Genomic DNA, 27,856 nt, shown 5'->3' on the forward strand with positions numbered 1-27,856 from the left:
AGAGCTGCTTTAGAGCCATAGAACAGGTCAGCAGAGCTGCTTTAGAGCCAGAGAACCAGGTCAGCAGAGCTGCTGTAGAGCCAGAGAAACCAGGTCAGCAGACCTGCTTTATAGGGAGAGAACCAGGTCAGCAGAGCTGCTCTAGAGCCTAAGAACCAGGTCAGCACAGCTGCTATAGAGCCAGAGAACCAGGTCAGCAGAGCTGCTTTAGAGCCTAAGAACCAGGTCAGCACAGCTGCTCTAGAGCCTGAGAACCAGGTCAGCAGAGCTGCTCTAGTGACAGAGAAACAGGTCACCAGAGCTGCTTTAGAGCCAGAACACTATGTCAGAAGAGCTGTTTTAGATCCAGAAAACCAGGTCAGCTGAGCTGCTCCAGAGCCTGAGAACCAGGTCAGCAGAGCTGCCCTAGAGGCAGAGAACCAGGTCAGCAGAGCTGCTTTAGAGCCAGAGAACCAGGGCAGCAGAGCTCCCCTAGAACCAGGGAACCAGGTCAGCAAAACTGATTTAGAGCCATAGAACCAGGTCAGCAGAGCTGCTGTAGAGCCAGAGAACCAGGTCAGCAGAGCTGCTCTAGAACCTGAGAACCAGGTCAGCAGAGCTGCTCTAGAGCAAGAGAACCAGGTAAGCCGAGCTGTGGTACAGCCAGAGAAACCAGGTCAGCAGAGCTGCTTTAGAGCCAGAGAACCAGGTCAGCAGAGCTCCTCTAGAGCCTGAGAACCAGGTCATCAGAGCTGCTGTAGAGCCAGAGAACCAGGTCAGAAGAGCTGCTGTAGAGCCAGAGAAAGCAGGTCAGCAGAGCTGCTTTAGAGCCAGAAAACCAGTTCAGCAGAGCTGCTTTAGAGCGAGAGAACTAGTTCAGCGGAGCTTCTCTAGAGCAAGAGAACCAGGTCAGCCAAGCTGCTGTAGAGCCTTAGAACCAGGGAAGCAGAGCTGCTCTAGAGCCAGAGAACCAGTTACGCTTAGCTGCTGTAGTGCCAGAGAAACCAGGTCAGCAGAGTTGCTTTAGAGGGAGAGAACCACGTCAGCAGAAATGCTTTAGATCCAGAGAACCAGGTTAGCAGAGCTGCTCTAGAGGCTAAGAACCAGGTCAGCAGAGCTGCTCTACAGCCAGAGAACCAGGTCAGCAGAGCTGCTGTAGAGCCAGAGAAACCAGGTCAGCAGAGCCGCTTTAGAGGGAGAGAACCAGGTCAGCAGAGCTGCTCTAGAGCCTAAGAACCAGGTCAGCAGACCTGCTCTAGAACCAGAGAACCAGGTCAGAAGAGCTGCTTTAGAGCCAGAGAACCAGGTCAGCAGAGCTGCTTTAGAGCCATAGAGTCAGAGAACCAGGTCAGCAGAGCTGCTGTAGAGCCAGAGAAACCAGGTCAGCAGAGCTGCTTTAGAGGGAGAGAACCAGGTCGGCAGAGCTGCTCTAGAGCCTAAGAACCTGGTCAGCACAGCTGCTATAGAGCCAGAGAACCAGGTCAGCAGAGCTGCTTTAGAGCCTAAGAACCAGGTCAGCAGAGTTCCTCTAGAGGCAGAGAACCAGGTCAGCAGAGCTGCTTTAGAGCCAGAGAACCAGGGCAGCAGAGCTCCCCTAGAACCAGAGAACCAGGTCAGCAGAACTGATTTAGAGCCATAGAACCAGGTCGGCAGAGCTGCTGTAGAGCCAGAGAACCAGGTCAGCAGAGCTTCTCTAGAGCAAGAGAACCAGGTCAGCCGAGCTGTGGTAGAGCCAGAGAAACCAGGTCAGCAGTGCCGCTTTAGAGCGAGAGAACCAGGTCAGCAGAGCTGCTTTAGAGCCAGAGAACTAGGTCAGCAGAGCTGCTTTAGAGCCAGAGAACCAGGTCAGCAGAGCTGCTCTAGAGCCAGTGAACCAGGTCAGCCGAGATGCTGTAGAGCCAGAGAAACCAGGTAAACAGAGCTGCTTTAGAGGGAGAGAACCAGGTCAGCAGAGCTGCTTTAGAGCCAGAGAACCAGGTCAGCAGAGCTCCTCTAGAGCCTGAGAACCAGGTCATCAGAGCTGCTGTAGAGCCAGAGAACCAGGTCAGAAGAGCTGCTGTAGAGCCAGAGAAAGCAGGTCAGCAGAGCTGCTTTAGAGCCAGAAAACCAGTTCAGCAGAGCTGCTTTAGAGCCAGAGAACTAGTTCAGCGGAGCTTCTCTAGAGCAAGAGAACCAGGTCAGCCAAGCTGCTGTAGAGCCTTAGAACCAGGGCAGCAGAGCTCCTCTAGAGCCAGAGAACCAGTTACGCTTAGCTGCTGTAGTGCCAGAGAAACCAGGTCAGCAGAGTTGCTTTAGAGGGAGAGAACCACGTCAGCAGAGCTGCTTTAGATCCAGAGAACCAGGTTAGCAGAGCTGCTCTAGAGGCTAAGAACCAGGTCAGCAGAGCTGCTCTACAGCCGGAGAACCAGGTCAGCAGAGCTGCTTTAGAGCCATAGAGTCAGAGAACCAGGTCAGCAGAGCTGCTGTAGAGCCAGAGAAACCAGGTCAGCAGAGCTGCTTTAGAGGGAGAGAACCAGGTCGGCAGAGCTGCTCTAGAGCCTAAGAACCTGGTCAGCACAGCTGCTATAGAGCCAGAGAACCAGGTCAGCAGAGCTGCTTTAGAGCCTAAGAACCAGGTCAGCAGAGTTGCTCTAGAGACAGAGAACCAGGTCAGCAGAGCTGCTTTAGAGCCAGAGAACCAGGGCAGCAGAGCTCCCCTAGAACCAGAGAACCAGGTCAGCAGAACTGATTTAGAGCCATAGAACCAGGTCAGCAGAGCTGCTGTAGAGCCAGAGAACCAGGTCAGCAGAGCTGCTCTAGAGCAAGAGAACCAGGTCAGCCGAGCTGTGGTAGAGCCAGAGCAACCAGGTCAGCAGTGCTGCTTTACAGCGAGAGAACCAGGTCAGCAGAGCTGCTTTAGAGCCAGAGAACTAGGTCAGCAGAGCTGCTTTAGAGCCAGAGAACCAGGTCAGCAGAGCTGCTCTAGAGCCAGTGAACCAGGTCAGCCGAGCTGCTGTAGAGCCAGAGAACCAGGTCAGCAGAGCTGCTCTAGAGCAAGAGAACCAGGTCAGCCGAGCTGTGGTAGAGCCAGAGCAACCAGGTCAGCAGTGCTGCTTTACAGCGAGAGAACCAGGTCAGCAGAGCAGCTTTAGAGCCATAGAACCAGGTCAGCAGAGCTGCTTTAGAGCCGGAGAACCAGGTCAGCAGAGCTGCTGTAGAGCCAGAGAAACCAGGTCAGCAGAGCTGCTTTAGAGGGAGAAAACCAGGTTAGCAGAGCTGCTCCAGAGCCTAGGAAACAGGTCAGCACAGCTGCTACAGAGCCAAAGAACCAGGTCAGCAGAGCTGCTCTAGTACCAGAGAACCAGGTCAGCAGAGCTGCTCTAGTACCAGAGAACCAGGTCAGCAGAGCTGCTCTAGAACCTGAGAACCAGGTCAGCAGTGCTGCTCTAGAGCCAGAGAACCAGGTCAGCCGAGCTGCGGTAGAGCCAGAGAAACCAGGTCAGCAGTGCTGCTTTAGAGCCATAGAACCAGGTCAGCAGAGCTGCTCTAGAGGCAGAGAACCAGGTCAGCAGAGCTGCTTTAGAGCCATAGAACAGGTCAGCAGAGCTGCTTTAGAGCCAGAGAACCAGGTCTGCTGAGCTGCTGTAGAGCCAGAGAAACCAGGTCAGCAGACCTGCTTTAGAGGGAGAGAACCAGGTCAGCAGAGCTGCTCTAGAGCCTAAGAACCAGGTCAGCACAGCTGCTATAGAGCCAGAGAACCAGGTCAGCAGAGCTGCTTTAGAGCCAAAGAACCAGTCAGCACAGCTGCTCTAGAGCCTGAGAACCAGGTCAGCAGAGCTGCTCTAGTGACAGAGAAACAGGTCACCAGAGCTGCTTTAGAGCCAGAACACTATGTCAGAAGAGCTGTTTTAGATCCAGAAAACCAGGTCAGCCGAGCTGCTCCAGAGCCTGAGAACCAGGTCAGCAGAGCTGCCCTAGAGGCAGAGAACCAGGTCAGCAGAGCTGCTTTAGAGCCAGAGAACCAGGGCAGCAGAGCTCCCCTAGAACCAGAGAACCAGGTCAGCAGAACTGATTTAGAGCCATAGAACCAGGTCAGCAGAGCTGCTGTAGAGCCAGAGAACCAGGTCAGCAGAGCTGCTCTAGAACCTGAGAACCAGTTCAGCAGAGCTGCTCTAGAGCAAGAGACCCAGGTCAGCCGAGCTGTGGTACAGCCCGAGAAACCAGGTCAGCAGTGCTGCTTTAGAGGGAGAGAACCAGGTCAGCAGAGCTGCTTTAGAGCCAGAGAACTAGGTCAGCAGAGCTGCTTTAGAGCCAGAGAACCAGGTCAGCAGAGCTGCTCTAGAGCCAGTGAACCAGGTCAGCCGAGATGCTGTAGAGCCAGAGAAACCAGGTAAACAGAGCTGCTTTAGAGGGAGAGAACCAGGTCAGCAGAGCTGCTTTAGAGCCAGAGAACCAGGTCAGCAGAGCTCCTCTAGAGCCTGAGAACCAGGTCATCAGAGCTGCTGTAGAGCCAGAGAACCAGGTCAGCAGAGCTGCTGTAGAGCCAGAGAAAGCAGGTCAGCAGAGCTGCTTTAGAGCCAGAAAACCAGTTCAGCAGTGCTGCTTTAGAGCCATAAAACCAGTTCAGCGGAGCTTCTCTAGAGCAAGAGAACCAGGTCAGCCAAGCTGCTGTAAAGCCTTAGAACCAGGTCAGCAGAGCTGCTCTAGAGCCAGAGAACCAGTTACGCGTAGCTGCTGTAGTGCCAGAGAAACCAGGTCAGCAGAGCTGCTTTAGATCCAGAAAACTATGTCAGAAGAGCTGTTTTAGAGACAGAGTACCGGGTCAGCCGAGCTGCTTTAGAGCCTGAGAACCAGGTCAGCAGAGCTGCTCTAGAGACAGAGAACCAGGTCAGCAGAGCTGCTTTAGAGCCAGAGAATCAGGGCAGCGGAGCTCCCCTAGAACCAGAGAACCAGGTCAGCAGAGCTGCTTTAGAGCCATAGAACCAGGTCAGCAGAGCTGCTTTAGAGCTGCAGAACCAGGTCAGTAGAGCTGCTTTAGAGGGAGAAAACCAGGTTAGCAGAGCTGCTCTAGAGCCTAAGAAACAGGTCAGCACAGCTGTTACAGAGCCAAAGAACCAGGTCAGCAGAGCTGCTCTTGTAAAGAGAACCAGGTGAGCAGAGCTGCTTTAGAGCCAGAAAACTATGTCAGAAGAGCTGTTTTAGAGCCAGAGTACCGGGTCAGCGGAGCTGCTCTAGAGCCTGAAAACCAGGTCAGCAAAGCTACTCTAGAGACAGAGAATCAGGTCAGCAGAGCTGCTTTAGAGCCAGAGAACCAGGGCAGCAGAGCTCCCCCAGAACCAGAGAACCAGGTCAGCAGAGCTGCTGTAGAGCCAGAGAACCAGGGCAGTAGAGCTGCTCTAGAACCTGAGAACCAGGTCAGCAGAGCTGCTATATAGCCAGAGAACCAGGTCAGCCGAGCTGCGGTAGAGCCAGAGAAACCAGGTCAGCAGTGCTGCTTTAGAGGTAGAGAACCAGGTCAGCAGAGCTGCTTTACAGCCAGAGAACTAGGTCAGCAGAGCTGCTTTAGAGCCATAGAACCAGGTCAGCAGAGCTGCACTAGAGGCAGAGAACCAGGTCAGCAGAGCTGCTTTAGAGCCAGAGAACCAGGTCAGCAGAGCTGCTGTAGAGCCATAGAAGAGGTCAGCAGCGCTGCTTTAGAGCCAGAGAACCAAGTCGGCAGAGCCATTGTAGAGCCAGAGAACCAGGTCAGTAGAGTTTCTCTAGAGCTTAAAAACCATGTCAGCAGAGCTGCATTAGAGCCAGAGAACCAGGTCAGCAGAGCTGCTCTAGAGCCTGAGAACCAGGTCAGCGGATGTGCTCAAGAGCCAGAGAACCAGGTCAGCCGAGCTGCTGTAGAGCCAGAGAAACCAGGTCAACAGAGCTGCTTTAGAGGGAGAGAACCAGGTCAGCATAGCTGCTTTAGAGCCATAGAACCAGGTCAGCAGAGCTGCTTTAGAGCCGGAGAACCAGGTCAGCAGAGCTGCTGTAGAGCCAGAGAAACCAGGTCTGCAGAGCTGCTTTAGAGGGAGAAAACCAGGTTAGCAGAGCTGCTCTAGAGCCTAAGAAACAGGTCAGCACAGCTGCTACAGAGCCAAAGAACCAGGTCAGCAGAGCTGCTCTAGTACCAGAGAACCAGGTCAGCAGAGCTGCTCTAGAACCTGAGAACCAGGTCAGCAGTGCTGCTCTAGAGCCAGAGAGCCAGGTCAGCCGAGCTGCGGTAGAGCCAGAGAAACCAGGTCAGCAGTGCTGCTTTAGAGGGAGAGAACCAGGTCAGCAGAGCTGCTTTAGAGCCAGAGAACTAGGTCAGCAGAGCTGCTTTAGAGCCATAGAACCAGGTCAGCAGAGCTGCTCTAGAGCCAGTGAACCAGGTCAGCCGAGCTGCTGTAGAGCCAGAGAAACCAGGTAAACAGAGCTGCTTTAGAGCCAGAGAACCAGGTCAGCAGAGCTGCTTTAGAGCCAGAGAACCAGGTCAGCAGAGCTCCTCTAGAGCCTGAGAACCAGGTCATCAGAGCTGCTGTAGAGCCAGAGAACCAGGTCAGCAGAGCTGCTGTAGAGCCAGAGAAAGCAGGTCAGCAGAGCTGCTTTAGAGCCAGAAAACCAGTTCAGCAGAGCTGCTTTAGAGCCAGAGAACCAGGTCAGCAGAGCTGCTCTAGAGCCAAAGAACCAGGTCAGCGGAGCTTCTCTAGAGCAAGAGAACCAGGTCAGCCAATCTGCTGTAGTGCCAAAGAAACTAGGTCAGCTGAGCTGCTTTAGAGGGAGAGAGCCAGGTCAGCAGAGCTGCTTTAGAGCCAGAGAACAAGGTAGCAGAGCTGCTCTAGAGGCTAAGAACCAGGTCAGCAGAGCTGCTCTACAGCCAGAGAACCAGGTCAGCAGAGCTGCTGTAGAGCCAGAGAAACTAGGTCAACAGAGACGCTTTAGGGGGAGAGAACCAGGTCAGCAGAGCTGCTCTAGAGCCTAAGAAACATGTCAGCACAGCTGCTACTGAGCCAGAGAACCAGGGCAGCAGAGCTGCTCTAGAACCTGAGAACCAGGTCAGCAGAGCTGCGGTAGAGCCAGAGAAACCAGGTCAGCAGTGCTGCTTTAGAGGTAGAGAACCAGGTCAGCAGAGCTGCTTTAGAGCCAGAGAACTAGGTCAGCAGAGCTGCTCTAGAGGCAGAGAACCAGGTCAGCAGAGCTGCTTTAGAGCCAGAGAACCAGGTCAGCAGAGCTGCTGTAGAGCCATAGAAGAGGTCAGCAGCGCTGCTTTAGAGCCAGAGAACCAAGCCGGCAGAGCCATTGTAGAGCCAGAGAACCAGGTCAGTAGAGTTTCTCTAGAGCTTAAAAACCATGTCAGCAGAGCTGCATTAGAGCCAGAGAACCAGGTAAGCAGAGCTGCTCTAGAGCCTGAGAACCAGGTCAGCAGATGTGCTCAAGAGCCAGAGAACCAGGTCAGCAGAGCTGCTTTAGAGCCAGAGAACCAGGTCAGCAGAGCTGCTGTAGAGCCATAGAAGAGGTCAGCAGCGCTGCTTTAGAGCCAGAGAACCAAGTCGGCAGAGCCATTGTAGAGCCAGAGAACCAGGTCAGTAGAGTTTCTCTAGAGCTTAAAAACCATGTCAGCAGAGATGCATTAGAGCCAGAGAAGCAGGTCAGCAGAGCTGCTCTAGAGCCTGAGAACCAGGTCATCAGATGTGCTCAAGAGCCAGAGAACCAAGTCAGCGGAGCTGCTGTAGAGCCAGAGAAACCAGGTCAACAGAGCTGCTTTAGAGGGAGAGAACCAGGTCAGCAGAGCAGCTTTAGAGCCATAGAACCAGGTCAGCAGAGCTGCTTTAGAGCCGGAGAACCAGATCAGCAGAGCTGCTGTAGAGCCAGAGAAACCTGGTCAGCAGAGCTGCTTTAGAGGGAGAAAACCAGGTTAGCAGAGCTGCTCCAGAGCCTAAGAAACAGGTCAGCACAGCTGCTACAGAGCCAAAGAACCAGGTCAGCAGAGCTGCTCTAGTACCAGAGAACCAGGTCAGCAGAGCTGCTCTAGAACCTGAGAACCAGGTCAGCAGTGCTGCTCTAGAGCCAGAGAACCAGGTCAGCCGAGCTGCGGTAGAGCCAGAGAAACCAGGTCAGCAGTGCTGCTTTAGAGGGAGAGAACCAGGTCAGCAGAGCTGCTTTAGAGCCAGAGAACTAGGTCAGCAGAGCTGCTTTAGAGCCATAGAACCAGGTCAGCAGAGCTGCTCTAGAGGCAGAGAACCAGGTCAGCAGAGCTGCTTTAGAGCCATAGAACAGGTAAGCAGAGCTGCTTTAGAGCCAGAGAACCAGGTCTACAGAGCTGCTGTAGAGCCAGAGAAACCAGGTCAGCAGACCTGCTTTAGAGGGAGAGAACCAGGTCAGCAGAGCTGCTCTAGAGCCTAAGAACCAGGTCAGCACAGCTGCTATAGAGCCAGAGAACCAGGTCAGCAGAGCTGCTTTAGAGCCAAAGAACCAGTCAGCACAGCTGCTCTAGAGCCTGAGAACCAGGTCAGCAGAGCTGCTCTAGTGACAGAGAAACAGGTCACCAGAGCTGCTTTAGAGCCAGAACACTATGTCAGAAGAGCTGTTTTAGATCCAGAAAACCAGGTCAGCCGAGCTGCTCCAGAGCCTGAGAACCAGGTCAGCAGAGCTGCCCTAGAGGCAGAGAACCAGGTCAGCAGAGCTGCTTTAGAGCCAGAGAACCAGGGCAGCAGAGCTCCCCTAGAACCAGAGAACCAGGTCAGCAGAACTGATTTAGAGCCATAGAACCAGGTCAGCAGAGCTGCTGTAGAGCCAGAGAACCAGGTCAGCAGAGCTGCTCTAGAACCTGAGAACCAGTTCAGCAGAGCTGCTCTAGAGCAAGAGAACCAGGTCAGCCGAGCTGTGGTACAGCCAGAGAAACCAGGTCAGCAGTGCTGCTTTAGAGGGAGAGAACCAGGTCAGCAGAGCTGCTTTAGAGCCAGAGAACTAGGTCAGCAGAGCTGCTTTAGAGCCAGAGAACCAGGTCAGCAGAGCTGCTCTAGAGCCAGTGAACCAGGTCAGCCGAGATGCTGTAGAGCCAGAGAAACCAGGTAAACAGAGCTGCTTTAGAGGGAGAGAACCAGGTCAGCAGAGCTGCTTTAGAGCCAGAGAACCAGGTCAGCAGAGCTCCTCTAGAGCCTGAGAACCAGGTCATCAGAGCTGCTGTAGAGCCAGAGAACCAGGTCAGCAGAGCTGCTGTAGAGCCAGAGAAAGCAGGTCAGCAGAGCTGCTTTAGAGCCAGAAAACCAGTTCAGCAGAGCTGCTTTAGAGCCAGAGAACTAGTTCAGCGGAGCTTCTCTAGAGCAAGAGAACCAGGTCAGCCAAGCTGCTGTAGAGCCTTAGAACCAGGTCAGCAGAGCTGCTCTAGAGCCAGAGAACCAGTTACGCGTAGCTGCTGTAGTGCCAGAGAAACCAGGTCAGCAGAGCTGCTTTAGAGGGAGAGAACCACGTCAGCAGAGCTGCTTTAGATCCAGAGAACCAGGTTAGCAGAGCTGCTCTAGAGGCTAAGAACCAGGTCAGCAGAGCTGCTCTACAGCCAGAGAACCAGGTCAGCAGAGCTGCTGTAGAGCCAGAGAAACCAGGTCAGCAGAGCCGCTTTAGAGGGAGAGAACCAGGTCAGCAGAGCTGCTCTAGACCCTAAGAACCAGGTCAGCACAGCTGCTCTAGAACCAGAGAACCAGGTCAGCAGAGCTGCTTTAGAGCCAGAGAACCAGGCCAGCAGAGCTGCTTTAGAGCCATAGAGTCAGAGAACCAGGTCAGCAGAGCTGCTGTAGAGCCAGAGAAACCAGGTCAGCAGAGCTGCTTTAGAGGGAGAGAACCAGGTCGGCAGAGCTGGTCTAGAGCCTAAGAACCTGGTCAGCACAGCTGCTATAGAGCCAGAGAACCAGGTCAGCAGAGCTGCTTTAGAGCCTAAGAACCAGGTCAGCAGAGTTGCTCTAGAGGCAGAGAACCAGGTCAGCAGAGCTGCTTTAGAGCCAGAGAACCAGGGCAGCAGAGCTCCCCTAGAACCAGAGAACCAGGTCAGCAGAACTGATTTAGAGCCATAAAACCAGGTCAGCAGAGCTGCTGTAGAGCCAGAGAACCAGGTCAGCAGACCTGCTCTAGAGCAAGAGAACCAGGTCAGCCGAGCTGTGGTAGAGCCAGAGAAACCAGGTCAGCAGTGCTGCTTTAGAGGGAGAGAACCAGGTCAGCAGAGCTGCTTTAGAGCCAGAGAACTAGGTCAGCAGAGCTGCTTTAGAGCCAGAGAACCAGGTCAACAGAGCTGCTCTAGAGCCAGTGAACCAGGTCAGCCGAGCTGCTGTAGAGCCAGAGAAAACATTTAAACAGAGCTGCTTTAGAGGGAGAGAACCAGGTAAGCAGAGCTGCTTTAGAGCCAGAGAACCAGGTCAGCAGAGCTCCTCTAGAGCCTGAGAACCAGGTCATCAGAGCTGCTGTAGAGCCAGAGAACCAGGTCAGCAGAGCTGCTGTAGAGCCAGAGAAAGCAGGTCAGCAGAGCTGCTTTAGAGCCAGAAAACCAGTTCAGCAGAGCTGCTTTAGAGCCAGAGAACCAGGTCAGCAGAGCTGCTCTAGAGCCAAAGAACCAGGTCAGCGGAGCTTCTCTAGAGCAAGAGAACCAGGTCAGCCAAGCTGCTGTAGTGCCAGAGAAACTAGGTCAGCAGAGCTGCTTTAGAGCCAGCGAACTAGGTCAGCAGAGCTGCTTTAGAGCCAGAGAACCTGGTCAGCAGAGCTGCTCTAGAGCCTAAGAAACAGGTCAGCACAGCTGTTACAGAGCCAAAGAACCAGGTCAGCAGAGCTGCTCTTGTACCAGAGAACCAGGTGAGCAGAGCTGCTTTAGAGCCAGAAAACTATGTCAGAAGAGCTGTTTTAGAGCCAGAGTACCGGGTCAGCGGAGCTGCTCTAGAGCCTGAAAACCAGGTCAGCAAAGCTACTCTAGAGACAGAGAATCAGGTCAGCAGAGCTGCTTTAAAACCAGAGAACTAGGGCAGCAGAGCTCCCCTAGAACCAGAGAACCTGGTCAGCAGAGCTGCTGTAGAGCCAGAGAACCAGGGCAGCAGAGCTGCTCTAGAACCTGAGAACCAAGTCAGCAGAGCTGCTATATAGCCAGAGAACCAGGTCAGCCGAGCTGCGGTAGAGCCAGAGAAACCAGGTCAGCAGTGCTGCTTTAGAGGTAGAGAACCAGGTCAGCAGAGCTGCTTTAGAGCCAGAGAACTAGGTCAGCAGAGCTGCTTTAGAGCCATAGAACCAGGTCAGCAGAGCTGCTCTAGAGGCAGAGAACCAGGTCAGCAGAGCTGCTTTAGAGCCAGAGAACCAGGTCAGCAGAGCTGCTGTAGAGCCATAGAAGAGGTCAGCAGCGCTGCTTTAGAGCTAGAGAACCAAGTCGGCAGAGCCATTGTAGAGCCAGAGAACCAGGTCAGTAGAGTTTCTCTAGAGCTTAAAAACCATGTCAGCAGAGCTGCATTAGAGCCAGAGAACCAGGTCAGCAGAGCTGCTCTAGAGCCTGAGAACCAGGTCAGCAGATGTGCTCAAGAGCCAGAGAACCAGGTCAGCCGAGCTGCTGTAAAGCCAGAGAAACCAGGTCAACAGAGCTGCTTTAGAGGGAGAGAACAAGGTCAGCAGAGCTGCTTTAGAGCCATAGAACCAGGCCAGCAGAGCTGCTTTAGAGCCGGAGAACCAGGTCAGCAGAGCTGCTGTAGAGCCAGAGAAACCAGATCAGCAGAGCTGCTTTAGAGGGAGAAAACAGGGTTAGCAGAGCTGCTCTAGAGCCTAAGAAACAGGTCAGCACAACTGCTACAGAGCCAAAGAACCAGGTCAGCAGAGCTGCTCTAGTACCAGAGAACCAGGTCAGCAGAGCTGCTCTAGAACCTGAGAACCAGGTCAGCAGTGCTGCTCTAGAGCCAGAGAACCCGGTCAGCCGAGCTGCGGTAGAGCCAGAGAAACCAGGTCAGCAGTGCTGCTTTAGAGGGAGAGAACCAGGTCAGCAGAGCTGCTTTAGAGCCAGAGAACTAGGTCAGCAGAGCTGCTTTAGAGCCATAGAACCAGGTCAGCAGAGCTGCTCTAGAGGCAGAGAACCAGGTCAGCAGAGCTGCTTTAGAGCCATAGAACAGGTCAGCAGAGCTGCTTTAGAGAAAGAGAACCAGGTCAGCAGAGCTGCTGTAGAGCCAGAGAAACCAGGTCAGCAGACCTGCTTTAGAGGGAGAGAACCAGGTCAGCAGAGCTGCTCTAGAGCCTAAGAACCAGGTCAGCACAGCTGCTATAAAGCCAGAGAACCAGGTCAGCAGAGCTGCTTTAGAGCCTAAGAACCAGGTCTGCACAGCTGCTCTAGAGCCGGAGAACCAGGTCAGAAGAGCTGCTCTAGTGACAGAGAAACAGGTCACCAGAGCTGCTTTAGAGCCAGAACACTATGTCAGAAGAGCTGTTTTAGATCCAGAAAACCAGGTCAGCCGAGCTGCTCCAGAGCCTGAGAACCAGGTCAGCAGAGCTGCCCTAGAGGCAGAGAACCAGGTCAGCAGAGCTGCTTTAGAGCCAGAGAACCAGGGCAGCAGAGCTCCCCTAGAACCAGAGAACCAGGTCAGCAAAACTGATTTAGAGCCATAGAACCAGGTCAGCAGAGCTGATGTAGAGCCAGAGAACCAGGTCAGCAGAGCTGCTCTAGAACCTGAGAACCAGGTCAGCAGAGCTGCTCTAGAGCAAGAGAACCAGGTAAGCCGAGCTGTGGTACAGCCAGAGAAAGTCAGCAGTGCTGCTTTAGAGGGAGCTAACCAGGTCAGCAGAGATGCTTTAGAGCCAGAGAACTAGGTCAGCAGAGCTGCTTTAGAGCCAGAGAACCAGGTCAGCAGAGCTGCTTTAGAGCCAGTGAACCAGGTCAGCCGAGATGCTGTAGAGCCAGAGAAACCAGGTAAACAGAGCTGTTTTAGAGGGAGAGAACCAGGTCAGCAGAGCTGCTTTAGAGCCAGAGAACCAGGTCAGCAGAGCTCCTCTAGAGCCTGAGAACCAGGTCATCAGAGCTGCTGTAGAGCCAGAGAACCAGGTCAGCAGAGCTGCTGTAGAGCCAGAGAAAGCAGGTCAGCAGAGCTGCTTTAGAGCCAGAAAACCAGTTCAGCAGAGCTGCTTTAGAGCCAGAGAACCAGTTCAGCGGAGCTTCTCTAGAGCAAGAGAACCAGGTCAGCCAAGCTGCTGTAGAGCCTTAGAACCAGGTCAGCAGAGCAGCTCTAGAGCCAGAGAACCAGTTACGCTTAGCTGCTGTAGTGCCAGAGAAACCAGGTCAGCAGAGCTGCTTTAGAGGGAGAGAACCACGTCAGCAGAACTGCTTTAGATCCAGAGAACCAGGTTAGCAGAGCTGCTCTAGAGGCTAAGAACCAGGTCAGCAGAGCTGCTCTACAGCCAGAGAACCAGGTCAGCAGAACTGCTGTAGAGCTAGAGAAACCAGGTCAGCAGAGCTGCTTTAGAGGGAGAGAACCAGGTCAGCAGAGCTGCTCTAGAGCCTAAGAACCAGGTCAGCAGACCTGCTCTAGAACCGGAGAACCAAGTCAGAAGAGCTGCTTTAGAGCCAGAGAACCAGGTCAGCAGAGCTGCTTTAGAGCCATAGAGTCAGAGAATCAGGTCAGCAGAGCTGCTGTAGAGCCAGAGAAACCAGGTCAGCAGAGCTGCTTTAGAGGGAGAGAACCAGGTCAGCAGAGCTGCTCTAGAGCCTAAGAACCTGGTCAGCACAGCTGCTATAGAGCCAGAGAACCAGGTCAGCAGAGCTGCTTTAGAGCCTAAGAACCAGGTCAGCAGAGTTGCTCTAGAGGCAGAGAACCAGGTCAGCAGAGCTGCTTTAGAGCCAGAGAACCAGGGCAGCAGAGCTCCCCTAGAACCAGAGAACCAGGTCAGCAGAACTGATTTAGAGCCATAGAACCAGGTCAGCAGAGCTGCTGTAGAGCCAGAGAACCAGGTCAGCAGAGCTGCTCTAGAGCAAGAGAACCAGGTCAGCCGAGCTGTGGTAGAGCCAGAGAAACCAGGTCAGCAGTGCTGCTTTAGAGCGAGAGAACCAGGTCAGCAGAGCTGCTTTAGAGCCAGAGAACTAGGTCAGCAGAGCTGCTTTAGAGCCAGAGAACCAGGTCAGCAGAGCTGCTCTAGAGCCAGTGAACCAGGTCAGCAGAGCTGCTGTAGAGCCAGAGAAACCAGGTAAACAGAGCTGCTTTAGAGGGAGAGAACCAGCTCAGCAGAGCTGCTTTAGAGCCAGAGAACCAGGTCAGCAGAGCTCCTCTAGAGCCTGAGAACCAGGTCATCACAGCTGCTGTAGAGCCAGAGAACCAGGTCAGCAGAGCTGCGGTAGAGCCAGAGAAAGCAGGTCAGCAGAGCTGCTCTAGAACCAGAGAACCAGGTCAGCAGAGCTGCTTTAGAGCCAGAGAACCAGGTCAGCAGAGCTGCTTTAGAGCCATAGAACCAGGTCAGCAGAGCTGCTTTAGAGCTGCAGAACCAGGTCAGCAGAGCTGCTGTAGAGCCAGAGAAACCAGGTCAGCAGAGCTGCTTTAGAGGGAGAAAAACAGGTTAGCAGAGCTGCTCTAGAGCCTAAGAAACAGGTCAGCAAAGCTGTTACAGAGCCAAAGAACCAGGTCAGCAGAGCTGCTCTTGTACCAGAGAACCAGGTGAGCAGAGCTGCTTTAGAGCCAGAAAACTATGTCAGAAGAGCTGTTTTAGAGCGAGAGTACCGGGACGGCGGAGCTGCTCTAGAGCCTGAAAACCAGGTCAGCAAAGCTACTCTAGAGACAGAGAATCAGGTCAGCAGAGCTGCTTTAGACCCAGAGAACCAGGGCAGCAGAGCTCCCCTAGAACCAGAGAACCAGGTCAGCAGAGCTGCTGTAGAGCCAGAGAACCCGGGCAGCAGAGCTGCTCTAGAACCTGAGAACCAGGTCAGCAGAGCTGCTATATAGCCAGATAAACCAGGTCAGCCGAGCTGCGGTAGAGCCAGAGAAACCAGGTCAGCAGTGCTGCTTTAGAAGTAGAGAACCAGGTCAGCAGAGCTGCTTTAGAGCCAGAGAACTAGGTCAGCAGAGATGCTTTAGAGCCATAGAACCAGGTCAGCAGAGCTGCTCTAGAGGCAGAGAACCAGGTCAGCAGAGCTGCTTTAAAGCCAGAGAACCAGGTCAACAGAGCTGCTTTAGAGGGAGAGAACCAGGTCAGCAGAGCTGCTTTAGAGCCATAGAACCAGGTCAGCAGAGCTGCTTTAGAGCCGGAGAACCAGGTCAGCAGAGCTGCTGTAGAGCCAGAGAAACCAGGTCAGCAGAGCTGCTTTAGAGGGAGAAAACCAGGTTAGCAGAGCTGCTCTAGAGCCTAAGAAACAGGTCAGCACAGCTGCTACAGAGCCTAAGAACCAGGTCAGCAGAGCTGCTCTAGTACCAGAGAACCAGGTCAGCAGAGCTGCTCTAGAACCTGAGAACCAGGTCAGCAGTTCTGCTCTAGAGCCAGAGAACCAGGTCAGCCGAGCTGCGGTAGAGCCAGAGAAACCAGGTCAGCAGTGCTGCTTTAGAGGGAGAGAACTAGGTCAGCAGAGCTGCTTTAGAGCCATAGAACCAGGTCAGCAGAGCTGCTCTAGAGGCAGAGAACCAGGTCAGCAGAGCTGCTTTAGAGCCATAGAACAGGTCAGCAGAGCTGCTTTAGAGCCAGAGAACCAGGTCAGCAGAGCTGCTGTAGAGCCAGAGAAACCAGGTCAGCAGACCTGCTTTATAGGGAGAGAACCAGGTCAGCAGAGCTGCTCTAGAGCCTAAGAACCAGGTCAGCACAGCTGCTATAGAGCCAGAGAACCAGGTCAGCAGAGCTGCTTTAGAGCCTAAGAACCAGGTCAGCACAGCTGCTCTAGAGCCTGAGAACCAGGTCAGCAGAGCGGCTCTAGTGACAGAGAAACAGGTCACCAGAGCTGCTTTAGAGCCAGAACACTATGTCAGAAGAGCTGTTTTAGATCCAGAAAACCAGGTCAGCCGAGCTGCTCCAGAGCCTGAGAACCAGGTCAGCAGAGCTGCCCTAGAGGCAGAGAACCAGGTCAGCAGAGCTGCTTTAGAGCCAGAGAACCAGGGCAGCAGAGCTCCCCTAGAACCAGGGAACCAGGTCAGCAAAGCTTATTTAGAGCCATAGAACCAGGTCAGCAGAGCTGCTGTAGAGCCACAGAACCAGGTCAGCAGAGCTGCTCTAGAACCTGAGAACCAGGTCAGCAGAGCTGCTCTAGAGCAAGAGAACCAGGTAAGCCGAGCTGTGGTACGGCCAGAGAAACCAGGTCAGCAGTGCTGCTTTAGAGGGAGAGAACCAGGTCAGCAGAGCTGCTTTAGAGCCAGAGAACTAGGTCAGCAGAGCTGCTTTAGAGCCAGAGAACCAGGTCAGCAGAGCTGCTTTAGAGCCAGAGAACCAGGTCAGCAGAGCTCCTCTAGAGCCTGAGAACCAGGTCATCAGAGCTGCTGTAGAGCCAGAGAACCAGGTCAGAAGAGCTGCTGTAGAGCCAGAGAAAGCAAGTCAGCAGAGCTGCTTTAGAGCCAGAAAACCAGTTCAGCAGAGCTGCTTTAGAGCCAGAGAACTAGTTCAGCGGAGCTTCTCTAGAGCAAGAGAACCAGGTCAGCCAAGCTGCTGTAGAGCCTTAGAACCAGGGCAGCAGAGCTCCTCTAGAGCCAGAGAACCAGTTACGCTTAGCTGCTGTAGTGCCAGAGAAACCAGGTCAGCAGAGTTGCTTTAGAGGGAGAGAACCACGTCAGCAGAGCTGCTTTAGATCCAGAGAACCAGGTTAGCAGAGCTGCTCTAGAGGCTAAGAACCAGGTCAGCAGAGCTGCTCTACAGCCGGAGAACCAGGTCAGCAGAGCTGCTTTAGAGCCATAGAGTCAGAGAACCAGGTCAGCAGAGCTGCTGTAGAGCCAGAGAAACCAGGTCAGCAGAGCTGCTTTAGAGGGAGAGAACCAGGTCGGCAGAGCTGCTCTAGAGCCTAAGAACCTGGTCAGCACAGCTGCTATAGAGCCAGAGAACCAGGTCAGCAGAGCTGCTTTAGAGCCTAAGAACCAGGTCAGCAGAGTTGCTCTAGAGACAGAGAACCAGGTCAGCAGAGCTGCTTTAGAGCCAGAGAACCAGGGCAGCAGAGCTCCCCTAGAACCAGAGAACCAGGTCAGCAGAACTGATTTAGAGCCATAGAACCAGGTCAGCAGAGCTGCTGTAGAGCCAGAGAACCAGGTCAGCAGAGCTGCTCTAGAGCAAGAGAACCAGGTCAGCCGAGCTGTGGTAGAGCCAGAGCAACCAGGTCAGCAGTGCTGCTTTACAGCGAGAGAACCAGGTCAGCAGAGCTGCTTTAGAGCCAGAGAACTAGGTCAGCAGAGCTGCTTTAGAGCCAGAGAACCAGGTCAGCAGAGCTGCTCTAGAGCCAGTGAACCAGGTGAGCCGAGCTGCTGTAGAGCCAGAGAAACCAGGTAAACATAGCTGCTTTAGAGGGAGAGAACCAGCTCAGCAGAGCTGCTTTAGAGCCAGAGAACAAGGTCAGCAGAGCTCCTCTAGAGCCTGAGACCAGGTCATCAGAGCTGCTGTAGAGCCAGAGAACCAGGTCAGCAGAGCTGCTGTAGAGCCAGAGAAAGCAGGTCAGCAGAGCTGCTCTAGAACCAGAGAACCAGGTCAGCAGAGCTGCTTTAGAGCCAGAGAACCAGGTCAGCAGAGCTGCTTTAGAGCTGCAGAACCAGGTCAGCAGAGCTGCTGTAGAGCCAGAGAAACCAGGTCAGCAGAGCTGCTTTAGAGGGAGAAAAACAGGTTAGCAGAGCTGCTCTAGAGCCTAAGAAAGAGGTCAGCAAAGCTGTTACAGAGCCAAAGAACCAGGTCAGCAGAGCTGCTCTTGTACCAGAGAACCAGGTGAGCAGAGCTGCTTTAGAGCCAGAGTACCGGGACGGCGGAGCTGCTCTAGAGCCTGAAAACCAGGTCAGCAAAGCTACTCTAGAGACAGAGAATCAGGTCAGCAGAGCTGCTCTAGAACCAGAGAACCAGGTCAGCAGAGCTGCTTTAGACCCAGAGAACCAGGGCAGCAGAGCTCCCCTAGAACCAGAGAACCAGGTCAGCAGAGCTGCTGTAGAGCCAGAGAACCCGGGCAGCAGAGATGCTCTAGAACCTGAGAACCAGGTCAGCAGAGCTGCTATATAGCCAGAGAACCAGGTCAGCCGAGCTGCGGTAGAGCCAGAGAAACCAGGTCAGCAGTGCTGCTTTAGCGGTAGAGAACCAGGTCAGCAGAGCTGCTTTAGAGCCAGAGAACTAGGTCAGCAGAGATGCTTTAGAGCCATAGAACCAGGTCAGCAGAGCTGCTCTAGAGGCAGAGAACCAGGTCAGCAGAGCTGCTTTAGAGCCAGAGAACCAGGTCAGCAGAGCTGCTGTGGAGCCATAGAAGAGGTCAGCAGCACTGCTTTAGAGCCAGAGAACCAAGTCGGCAGAGCCATTGTAGAGCCAGAGAACCAGGTCAGTAGAGTTTCTCTAGAGCTTAAAAACCATGTCAGCAGAGCTGCGTTAGAGCCAGAGAACCAGGTCAGCAGAGCTGCTCTAGAGCCAGAGAAACCAGGTCAACAGATCTGCTTTAGAGGGAGAGAACCAGGTCAGCAGAGCTGCTTTAGAGCCATAGAACCAGGTCAGCAGAGCTGTTTTAGAGCCAGAGAACCAGGCCAGCAGAGCTGATCTAGAACCTGAGAACCAGGTCAGCAGAGCTGCTCTAGAGGCAGAGAACCAGGTCAGCAGAGCTGCTTTAGAGCTAGAGAACCAAGGCAGCAGAGCTGCTCTCGAACCAGAGAACCAGGTCAGCAGAGCTGCTTGAGAGCCATAGAACCAGGTCAGCAGAGTTGCTTTAGAGCCGGAGAACCAGGTCAGCAGAGCTGCTGTAGAGCCAGAGAAACCAGGTCAGCAGAGCTGCTTTAGAGGGAGAAAACCAGGTTAGCAGAGCTGCTCTAGAGCCTAAGAAACAGGTCAGCACAGCTGCTACAAAGCCTAAGAACCAGGTCAGCAGAGCTGCTCTAGTACCAGAGAACCAGGTCAGCAGAGCTGCTCTAGAACCTGAGAACCAGGTCAGCAGTGCTGCTCTAGAGCCAGAGAACCAGGTCAGCCGAGCTGTGGTAGAGCCAGAGAAACCAGGTCAGCAGTGCTGCTTTAGAGGGAGAGAACCAGGTCAGCAGAGCTGCTTTAGAGCCAGAGAACTAGGTCAGCAGAGCTGCTTTAGAGCCATAGAACCAGGTCAGCAGAGCTGCTCTAGAGGCAGAGAACCAGGTCAGCAGAGCTGCTTTAGAGCCATAGAACAGGTCAGCAGAGCTGCTGTAGAGCCAGAGAAACCAGGTCAGCAGACCTGCTTTATAGGGAGAGAACCAGGTCAGCAGAGCTGCTCTAGAGCCTAAGAACCAGGTCAGCACAGCTGCTATAGAGCCAGAGAACCAGGTCAGCAGAGCTGCTTTAGAGCCTAAGAACCAGGTCAGCACAGCTGCTCTAGAGCCTGAGAACCAGGTCAGCAGAGCGGCTCTAGTGACAGAGAAACAGGTCACCAGAGCTGCTTTAGAGCCAGAACACTATGTCAGAAGAGCTGTTTTAGATCCAGAAAACCAGGTCAGCCGAGCTGCTCCAGAGCCTGAGAACCAGGTCAGCAGAGCTGCCCTAGAGGCAGAGAACCAGGTCAGCAGAGCTGCTTTAGAGCCAGAGAACCAGGGCAGCAGAGCTCCCCTAGAACCAGGGAACCAGGTCAGCAAAGCTTATTTAGAGCCATAGAACCAGGTCAGCAGAGCTGCTGTAGAGCCACAGAACCAGGTCAGCAGAGCTGCTCTAGAACCTGAGAACCAGGTCAGCAGAGCTGCTCTAGAGCAAGAGAACCAGGTAAGCCGAGCTGTGGTACGGCCAGAGAAACCAGGTCAGCAGTGCTGCTTTAGAGGGAGAGAACCAGGTCAGCAGAGCTGCTTTAAAGCCAGAGAACTAGGTCAGCAGAGCTGCTTTAGAGCCAGAGAACCAGGTCAGCAGAGCTGCTCTAGAGCCAGTGAACCAGGTCAGCCGAGATGCTGTAGAGCCAGAGAAACCAGGTAAACAGAGCTGCTTTAGAGGGAGAGAACCAGGTCAGCAGAGCTGCTTTAGAGCCAGAGAACCAGGTCAGCAGAGCTCCTCTAGAGCCTGAGAACCAGGTCATCAGAGCTGCTGTAGAGCCAGAGAACCAGGTCAGAAGAGCTGCTGTAGAGCCAGAGAAAGCAAGTCAGCAGAGCTGCTTTAGAGCCAGAAAACCAGTTCAGCAGAGCTGCTTTAGAGCCAGAGAACTAGTTCAGCGGAGCTTCTCTAGAGCAAGAGAACCAGGTCAGCCAAGCTGCTGTAGAGCCTTAGAACCAGGGCAGCAGAGCTCCTCTAGAGCCAGAGAACCAGTTACGCTTAGCTGCTGTAGTGCCAGAGAAACCAGGTCAGCAGAGTTGCTTTAGAGGGAGAGAACCACGTCAGCAGAGCTGCTTTAGATCCAGAGAACCAGGTTAGCAGAGCTGCTCTAGAGGCTAAGAACCAGGTCAGCAGAGCTGCTCTACAGCCGGAGAACCAGGTCAGCAGAGCTGCTTTAGAGCCATAGAGTCAGAGAACCAGGTCAGCAGAGCTGCTGTAGAGCCAGAGAAACCAGGTCAGCAGAGCTGCTTTAGAGGGAGAGAACCAGGTCGGCAGAGCTGCTCTAGAGCCTAAGAACCTGGTCAGCACAGCTGCTATAGAGCCAGAGAACCAGGTCAGCAGAGCTGCTTTAGAGCCTAAGAACCAGGTCAGCAGAGTTGCTCTAGAGACAGAGAACCAGGTCAGCAGAGCTGCTTTAGAGCCAGAGAACCAGGGCAGCAGAGCTCCCCTAGAACCAGAGAACCAGGTCAGCAGAACTGATTTAGAGCCATAGAACCAGGTCAGCAGAGCTGCTGTAGAGCCAGAGAACCAGGTCAGCAGAGCTGCTCTAGAGCAAGAGAACCAGGTCAGCCGAGCTGTGGTAGAGCCAGAGCAACCAGGTCAGCAGTGCTGCTTTACAGCGAGAGAACCAGGTCAGCAGAGCTGCTTTAGAGCCAGAGAACTAGGTCAGCAGAGCTGCTTTAGAGCCAGAGAACCAGTTCAGCAGAGCTGCTCTAGAGCCAGTGAACCAGGTGAGCCGAGCTGCTGTAGAGCCAGAGAAACCAGGTAAACATAGCTGCTTTAGAGGGAGAGAACCAGCTCAGCAGAGCTGCTTTAGAGCCAGAGAACAAGGTCAGCAGAGCTCCTCTAGAGCCTGAGACCAGGTCATCAGAGCTGCTGTAGAGCCAGAGAACCAGGTCAGCAGAGCTGCTATAGAGCCAGAGAAAGCAGGTCAGCAGAGCTGCTCTAGAACCAGAGAACCAGGTCAGCAGAGCTGCTTTAGAGCCAGAGAACCAGGTCAGCAGAGCTGCTTTAGAGCCATAGAACCAGGTCAGCAGAGCTGCTTTAGAGCTGCAGAACCAGGTCAGCAGAGCTGCTGTAGAGCCAGAGAAACCAGGTCAGCAGAGCTGCTTTAGAGGGAGAAAAACAGGTTAGCAGAGCTGCTCTAGAGCCTAAGAAAGAGGTCAGCAAAGCTGTTACAGAGCCAAAGAACCAGGTCAGCAGAGCTGCTCTTGTACCAGAGAACCAGGTGAGCAGAGCTGCTTTAGAGCCAGAGTACCGGGACGGCGGAGCTGCTCTAGAGCCTGAAAACCAGGTCAGCAAAGCTACTCTAGAGACAGAGAATCAGGTCAGCAGAGCTGCTCTAGAACCAGAGAACCAGGTCAGCAGAGCTGCTTTAGACCCAGAGAACCAGGGCAGCAGAGCTCCCCTAGAACCAGAGAACCAGGTCAGCAGAGCTGCTGTAGAGCCAGAGAACCCGGGCAGCAGAGCTGCTCTAGAACCTGAGAACCAGGTCAGCAGAGCTGCTATATAGCCAGAGAACCAGGTCAGCCGAGCTGCGGTAGAGCCAGAGAAACCAGGTCAGCAATGCTGCTTTAGCGGTAGAGAACCAGGTCAGCAGAGCTGCTTTAGAGCCAGAGAACTAGGTCAGCAGAGATGCTTTAGAGCCATAGAACCAGGTCAGCAGAGCTGCTCTAGAGGCAGAGAACCAGGTCAGCAGAGCTGCTTTAGAGCCAGAGAACCAGGTCAGCAGAGCTGCTGTGGAGCCATAGAAGAGGTCAGCAGCACTGCTTTAGAGCCAGAGAACCAAGTCGGCAGAGCCATTGTAGAGCCAGAGAACCAGGTCAGTAGAGTTTCTCTAGAGCTTAAAAACCATGTCAGCAGAGCTGCGTTAGAGCCAGAGAACCAGGTCAGCAGAGCTGCTCTAGAGCCAGAGAAACCAGGTCAACAGATCTGCTTTAGAGGGAGAGAACCAGGTCAGCAGAGCTGCTTTAGAGCCATAGAACCAGGTCAGCAGAGCTGTTTTAGAGCCAGAGAACCAGGCCAGCAGAGCTGATCTAGAACCTGAGAACCAGGTCAGCAGAGCTGCTCTAGAGGCAGAGAACCAGGTCAGCAGAGCTGCTTTAGAGCTAGAGAACCAAGGCAGCAGAGCTGCTCTCGAACCAGAGAACCAGGTCAGCAGAGCTGCTTGAGAGCCATAGAACCAGGTCAGCAGAGTTGCTTTAGAGCCAGAGAACCAGGTCAGCAGAGCTGCTGTAGAGCCAGAGAAACCAGGTCAGCAGAGCTGCTTTAGAGGGAGAAAACCAGGTTAGCAGAGCTGCTCTAGAGCCTAAGAAACAGGTCAGCACAGCTGCTACAAAGCCTAAGAACCAGGTCAGCAGAGCTGCTCTAGTACCAGAGAACCAGGTCAGCAGAGCTGCTCTAGAACCTGAGAACCAGGTCAGCAGTGCTGCTCTAGAGCCAGAGAACCAGGTCAGCCGAGCTGTGGTAGAGCCAGAGAAACCAGGTCAGCAGTGCTGCTTTAGAGGGAGAGAACCAGGTCAGCAGAGCTGCTTTAGAGCCAGAGAACTAGGTCAGCAGAGCTGCTTTAGAGCCATAGAACCGGGTCAGCAGAGCTGCTCTAGAGGCAGAGAACCAGGTCAGCAGAGCTGCTTTAGAGCCATAGAACAGGTCAGCAGAGCTGCTTTAGAGCCAGAGAACCAGGTCAGCAGAGCTGCTGTAGAGCCAGAGAAAACAGGTCAGCAGACCTGCTTTATAGGGAGAGAACCAGGTCAGCAGAGCTGCTCTAGAGCCTAAGAACCAGGTCAGCACAGCTGCTATAGAGCCAGAGAACCAGGTCAGCAGAGCTGCTTTAGAGCCTAAGAACCAGGTCAGCACAGCTGCTCTAGAGCCTGAGAACCAGGTCAGCAGAGCTGCTCTAGTGACAGAGAAACAGGTCACCAGAGCTGCTTTAGAGCCAGAACACTATGTCAGAAGAGCTGTTTTAGATCCAGAAAACCAGGTCAGCTGAGCTGCTCCAGAGCCTGAGAACCAGGTCAGCAGAGCTGCCCTAGAGGCAGAGAACCAGGTCAGCAGAGCTGCTTTAGAGCCAGAGAACCAGGGCAGCAGAGCTCCCCTAGAACCAGGGAACCAGGTCAGCAAAACTGATTTAGAGCCATAGAACCAGGTCAGCAGAGCTGCTGTAGAGCCAGAGAACCAGGTCAGCAGAGCTGCTCTAGAACCTGAGAACCAGGTCAGCAGAGCTGCTCTAGAGCAAGAGAACCAGGTAAGCCGAGCTGTGGTACAGCCAGAGAAACCAGGTCAGCAGTGCTGCTTTAGAGCCAGAGAACCAGGTCAGCAGAGCTCCTCTAGAGCCTGAGAACCAGGTCATCAGAGCTGCTGTAGAGCCAGAGAACCAGGTCAGAAGAGCTGCTGTAGAGCCAGAGAAAGCAGGTCAGCAGAGCTGCTTTAGAGCCAGAAAACCAGTTCAGCAGAGCTGCTTTAGAGCGAGAGAACTAGTTCAGCGGAGCTTCTCTAGAGCAAGAGAACCAGGTCAGCCAAGCTGCTGTAGAGCCTTAGAACCAGGGAAGCAGAGCTGCTCTAGAGCCAGAGAACCAGTTACGCTTAGCTGCTGTAGTGCCAGAGAAACCAGGTCAGCAGAGTTGCTTTAGAGGGAGAGAACCACGTCAGCAGAACTGCTTTAGATCCAGAGAACCAGGTTAGCAGAGCTGCTCTAGAGGCTAAGAACCAGGTCAGCAGAGCTGCTCTACAGCCAGAGAACCAGGTCAGCAGAGCTGCTGTAGAGCCAGAGAAACCAGGTCAGCAGAGCCGCTTTAGAGGGAGAGAACCAGGTCAGCAGAGCTGCTCTAGAGCCTAAGAACCAGGTCAGCAGACCTGCTCTAGAACCAGAGAACCAGGTCAGAAGAGCTGCTTTAGAGCCAGAGAACCAGGTCAGCAGAGCTGCTTTAGAGCCATAGAGTCAGAGAACCAGGTCAGCAGAGCTGCTGTAGAGCCAGAGAAACCAGGTCAGCAGAGCTGCTTTAGAGGGAGAGAACCAGGTCAGCAGAGCTGCTCTAGAGCCTAAGAACCTGGTCAGCACAGCTGCTATAGAGCCAGAGAACCAGGTCAGCAGAGCTGCTTTAGAGCCTAAGAACCAGGTCAGCAGAGTTCCTCTAGAGGCAGAGAACCAGGTCAGCAGAGCTGCTTTAGAGCCAGAGAACCAGGGCAGCAGAGCTCCCCTAGAACCAGAGAACCAGGTCAGCAGAACTGATTTAGAGCCATAGAACCAGGTCGGCAGAGCTGCTGTAGAGCCAGAGAACCAGGTCAGCAGAGCTTCTCTAGAGCAAGAGAACCAGGTCAGCCGAGCTGTGGTAGAGCCAGAGAAACCAGGTCAGCAGTGCCGCTTTAGAGCGAGAGAACCAGGTCAGCAGAGCTGCTTTAGAGCCAGAGAACTAGGTCAGCAGAGCTGCTTTAGAGCCAGAGAACCAGGTCAGCAGAGCTGCTCTAGAGCCAGTGAACCAGGTCAGCCGAGATGCTGTAGAGCCAGAGAAACCAGGTAAACAGAGCTGCTTTAGAGGGAGAGAACCAGGTCAGCAGAGCTGCTTTAGAGCCAGAGAACCAGGTCAGCAGAGCTCCTCTAGAGCCTGAGAACCAGGTCATCAGAGCTGCTGTAGAGCCAGAGAACCAGGTCAGAAGAGCTGCTGTAGAGCCAGAGAAAGCAGGTCAGCAGAGCTGCTTTAGAGCCAGAAAACCAGTTCAGCAGAGCTGCTTTAGAGCCAGAGAACTAGTTCAGCGGAGCTTCTCTAGAGCAAGAGAACCAGGTCAGCCAAGCTGCTGTAGAGCCTTAGAACCAGGGCAGCGGAGCTCCTCTAGAGCCAGAGAACCAGTTACGCTTAGCTGCTGTAGTGCCAGAGAAACCAGGTCAGCAGAGTTGCTTTAGAGGGAGAGAACCACGTCAGCAGAGCTGCTTTAGATCCAGAGAACTAGGTTAGCAGAGCTGCTCTAGAGGCTAAGAACCAGGTCAGCAGAGCTGCTCTACAGCCGGAGAACCAGGTCAGCAGAGCTGCTTTAGAGCCATAGAGTCAGAGAACCAGGTCAGCAGAGCTGCTGTAGAGCCAGAGAAGCCAGGTCAGCAGACCTGCTTTAGAGGGAGAGAACCAGGTCGGCAGAGCTGCTCTAGAGCCTAAGAACCTGGTCAGCACAGCTGCTATAGAGCCAGAGAACCAGGTCAGCAGAGCTGCTTTAGAGCCTAAGAACCAGGTCAGCAGAGTTGCTCTAGAGACAGAGAACCAGGTCAGCAGAGCTGCTTTAGAGCCAGAGAACCAGGGCAGCAGAGCTCCCCTAGAACCAGAGAACCAGGTCAGCAGAACTGATTTAGAGCCATAGAACCAGGTCAGCAGAGCTGCTGTAGAGCCAGAGAACCAGGTCAGCAGAGCTGCTCTAGAGCAAGAGAACCAGGTCAGCCGAGCTGTGGTAGAGCCAGAGCAACCAGGTCAGCAGTGCTGCTTTACAGCGAGAGAACCAGGTCAGCAGAGCTGCTTTAGAGCCAGAGAACTAGGTCAGCAGAGCTGCTTTAGAGCCAGAGAACCAGGTCAGCAGAGCTGCTCTAGAGCCAGTTAACCAGGTCAGCCGAGCTGCTGTAGAGCCAGAGAAACCAGGTAAACAGAGCTGCTTTAGAGGGAGAGAACCAGCTCAGCAGAGCTGCTTTAGAGCCAGAGAACAAGGTCAGGAGAGCTCCTCTAGAGCCTGAGACCAGGTCATCAGAGCTGCTGTAGAGCCAGAGAACCAGGTCAGCAGAGCTGCTGTAGAGCCAGAGAAAGCAGGTCAGCAGAGCTGCTCTAGAACCAGAGAACCAGGTCAGCAGAGCTGCTTTAGAGCCAGAGAACCAGGTCAGCAGAGCTGCTTTAGAGCCATAGAACCAGGTCAGCAGAGCTGCTTTAGAGCTGCAGAACCAGGTCAGCAGAGCTGCTGTAGAGCCAGAGAAACCAGGTCAGCAGAGCTGCTTTAGAGGGAGAAAAACAGGTTAGCAGAGCTGCTCTAGAGCCTAAGAAAGAGGTCAGCAAAGCTGTTACAGAGCCAAAGAACCAGGTCAGCAGAGCTGCTCTTGTACCAGAGAACCAGGTGAGCAGAGCTGCTTTAGAGCCAGAGTACCGGGACGGCGGAGCTGCTCTAGAGCCTGAAAACCAGGTCAGCAAAGCTACTCTAGAGACAGAGAATCAGGTCAGCAGAGCTGCTCTAGAACCAGAGAACCAGGTCAGCAGAGCTGCTTTAGACCCAGAGAACCAGGGCAGCAGAGCTCCCCTAGAACCAGAGAACCAGGTCAGCAGAGCTGCTGTAGAGCCAGAGAACCCGGGCAGCAGAGCTGCTCTAGAACCTGAGAACCAGGTCAGCAGAGCTGCTATATAGCCAGAGAATCAGGTCAGCCGAGCTGCGGTAGAGCCAGAGAAACCAGGTCAGCAGTGCTGCTTTAGCGGTAGAGAACCAGGTCAGCAGAGCTGCTTTAGAGCCAGAGAACTAGGTCAGCAGAGATGCTTTAGAGCCATAGAACCAGGTCAGCAGAGCTGCTCTAGAGGCAGAGAACCAGGTCAGCAGAGCTGCTTTAGAGCCAGAGAACCAGGTCAGCAGAGCTGCTGTGGAGCCATAGAAGAGGTCAGCAGCACTGCTTTAGAGCCAGAGAACCAAGTCGGCAGAGCCATTGTAGAGCCAGAGAACCAGGTCAGTAGAGTTTCTCTAGAGCTTAAAAACCATGTCAGCAGAGCTGCGTTAGAGCCAGAGAACCAGGTCAGCAGAGCTGCTCTAGAGCCAGAGAAACCAGGTCAACAGATCTGCTTTAGAGGGAGAGAACCAGGTCAGCAGAGCTGCTTTAGAGCCATAGAACCAGGTCAGTAGAGCTGTTTTAGAGCCAGAGAACCAGGCCAGCAGAGCTGATCTAGAACCTGAGAACCAGGTCAGCAGAGCTGCTCTAGAGGCAGAGAACCAGGTCAGCAGAGCTGCTTTAGAGCTAGAGAACCAAGGCAGCAGAGCTGCTCTCGAACCAGAGAACCAGGTCAGCAGAGCTGCTTGAGAGCCATAGAACCAGGTCAGCAGAGTTGCTTTAGAGCCGGAGAACCAGGTCAGCAGAGCTGCTGTAGAGCCAGAGAAACCAGGTCAGCAGAGCTGCTTTAGAGGGAGAAAACCAGGTTAGCAGAGCTGCTCTAGAGCCTAAGAAACAGGTCAGCACAGCTGCTACAAAGCCTAAGAACCAGGTCAGCAGAGCTGCTCTAGTACCAGAGAACCAGGTCAGCAGAGCTGCTCTAGAACCTGAGAACCAGGTCAGCAGTGCTGCTCTAGAGCCAGAGAACCAGGTCAGCCGAGCTGTGGTAGAGCCAGAGAAACCAGGTCAGCAGTGCTGCTTTAGAGGGAGAGAACCAGGTCAGCAGAGCTGCTTTAGAGCCAGAGAACTAGGTCAGCAGAGCTGCTTTAGAGCCATAGAACCAGGTCAGCAGAGCTGCTCTAGAGGCAGAGAACCAGGTCAGCAGAGCTGCTTTAGAGCCATAGA

This window comes from Triturus cristatus, chromosome 1_1, assembly GCF_964204655.1.
Source record: "Triturus cristatus chromosome 1_1, aTriCri1.1, whole genome shotgun sequence".
In the NCBI taxonomy this organism is placed as follows: domain Eukaryota; kingdom Metazoa; phylum Chordata; class Amphibia; order Caudata; family Salamandridae; genus Triturus; species Triturus cristatus.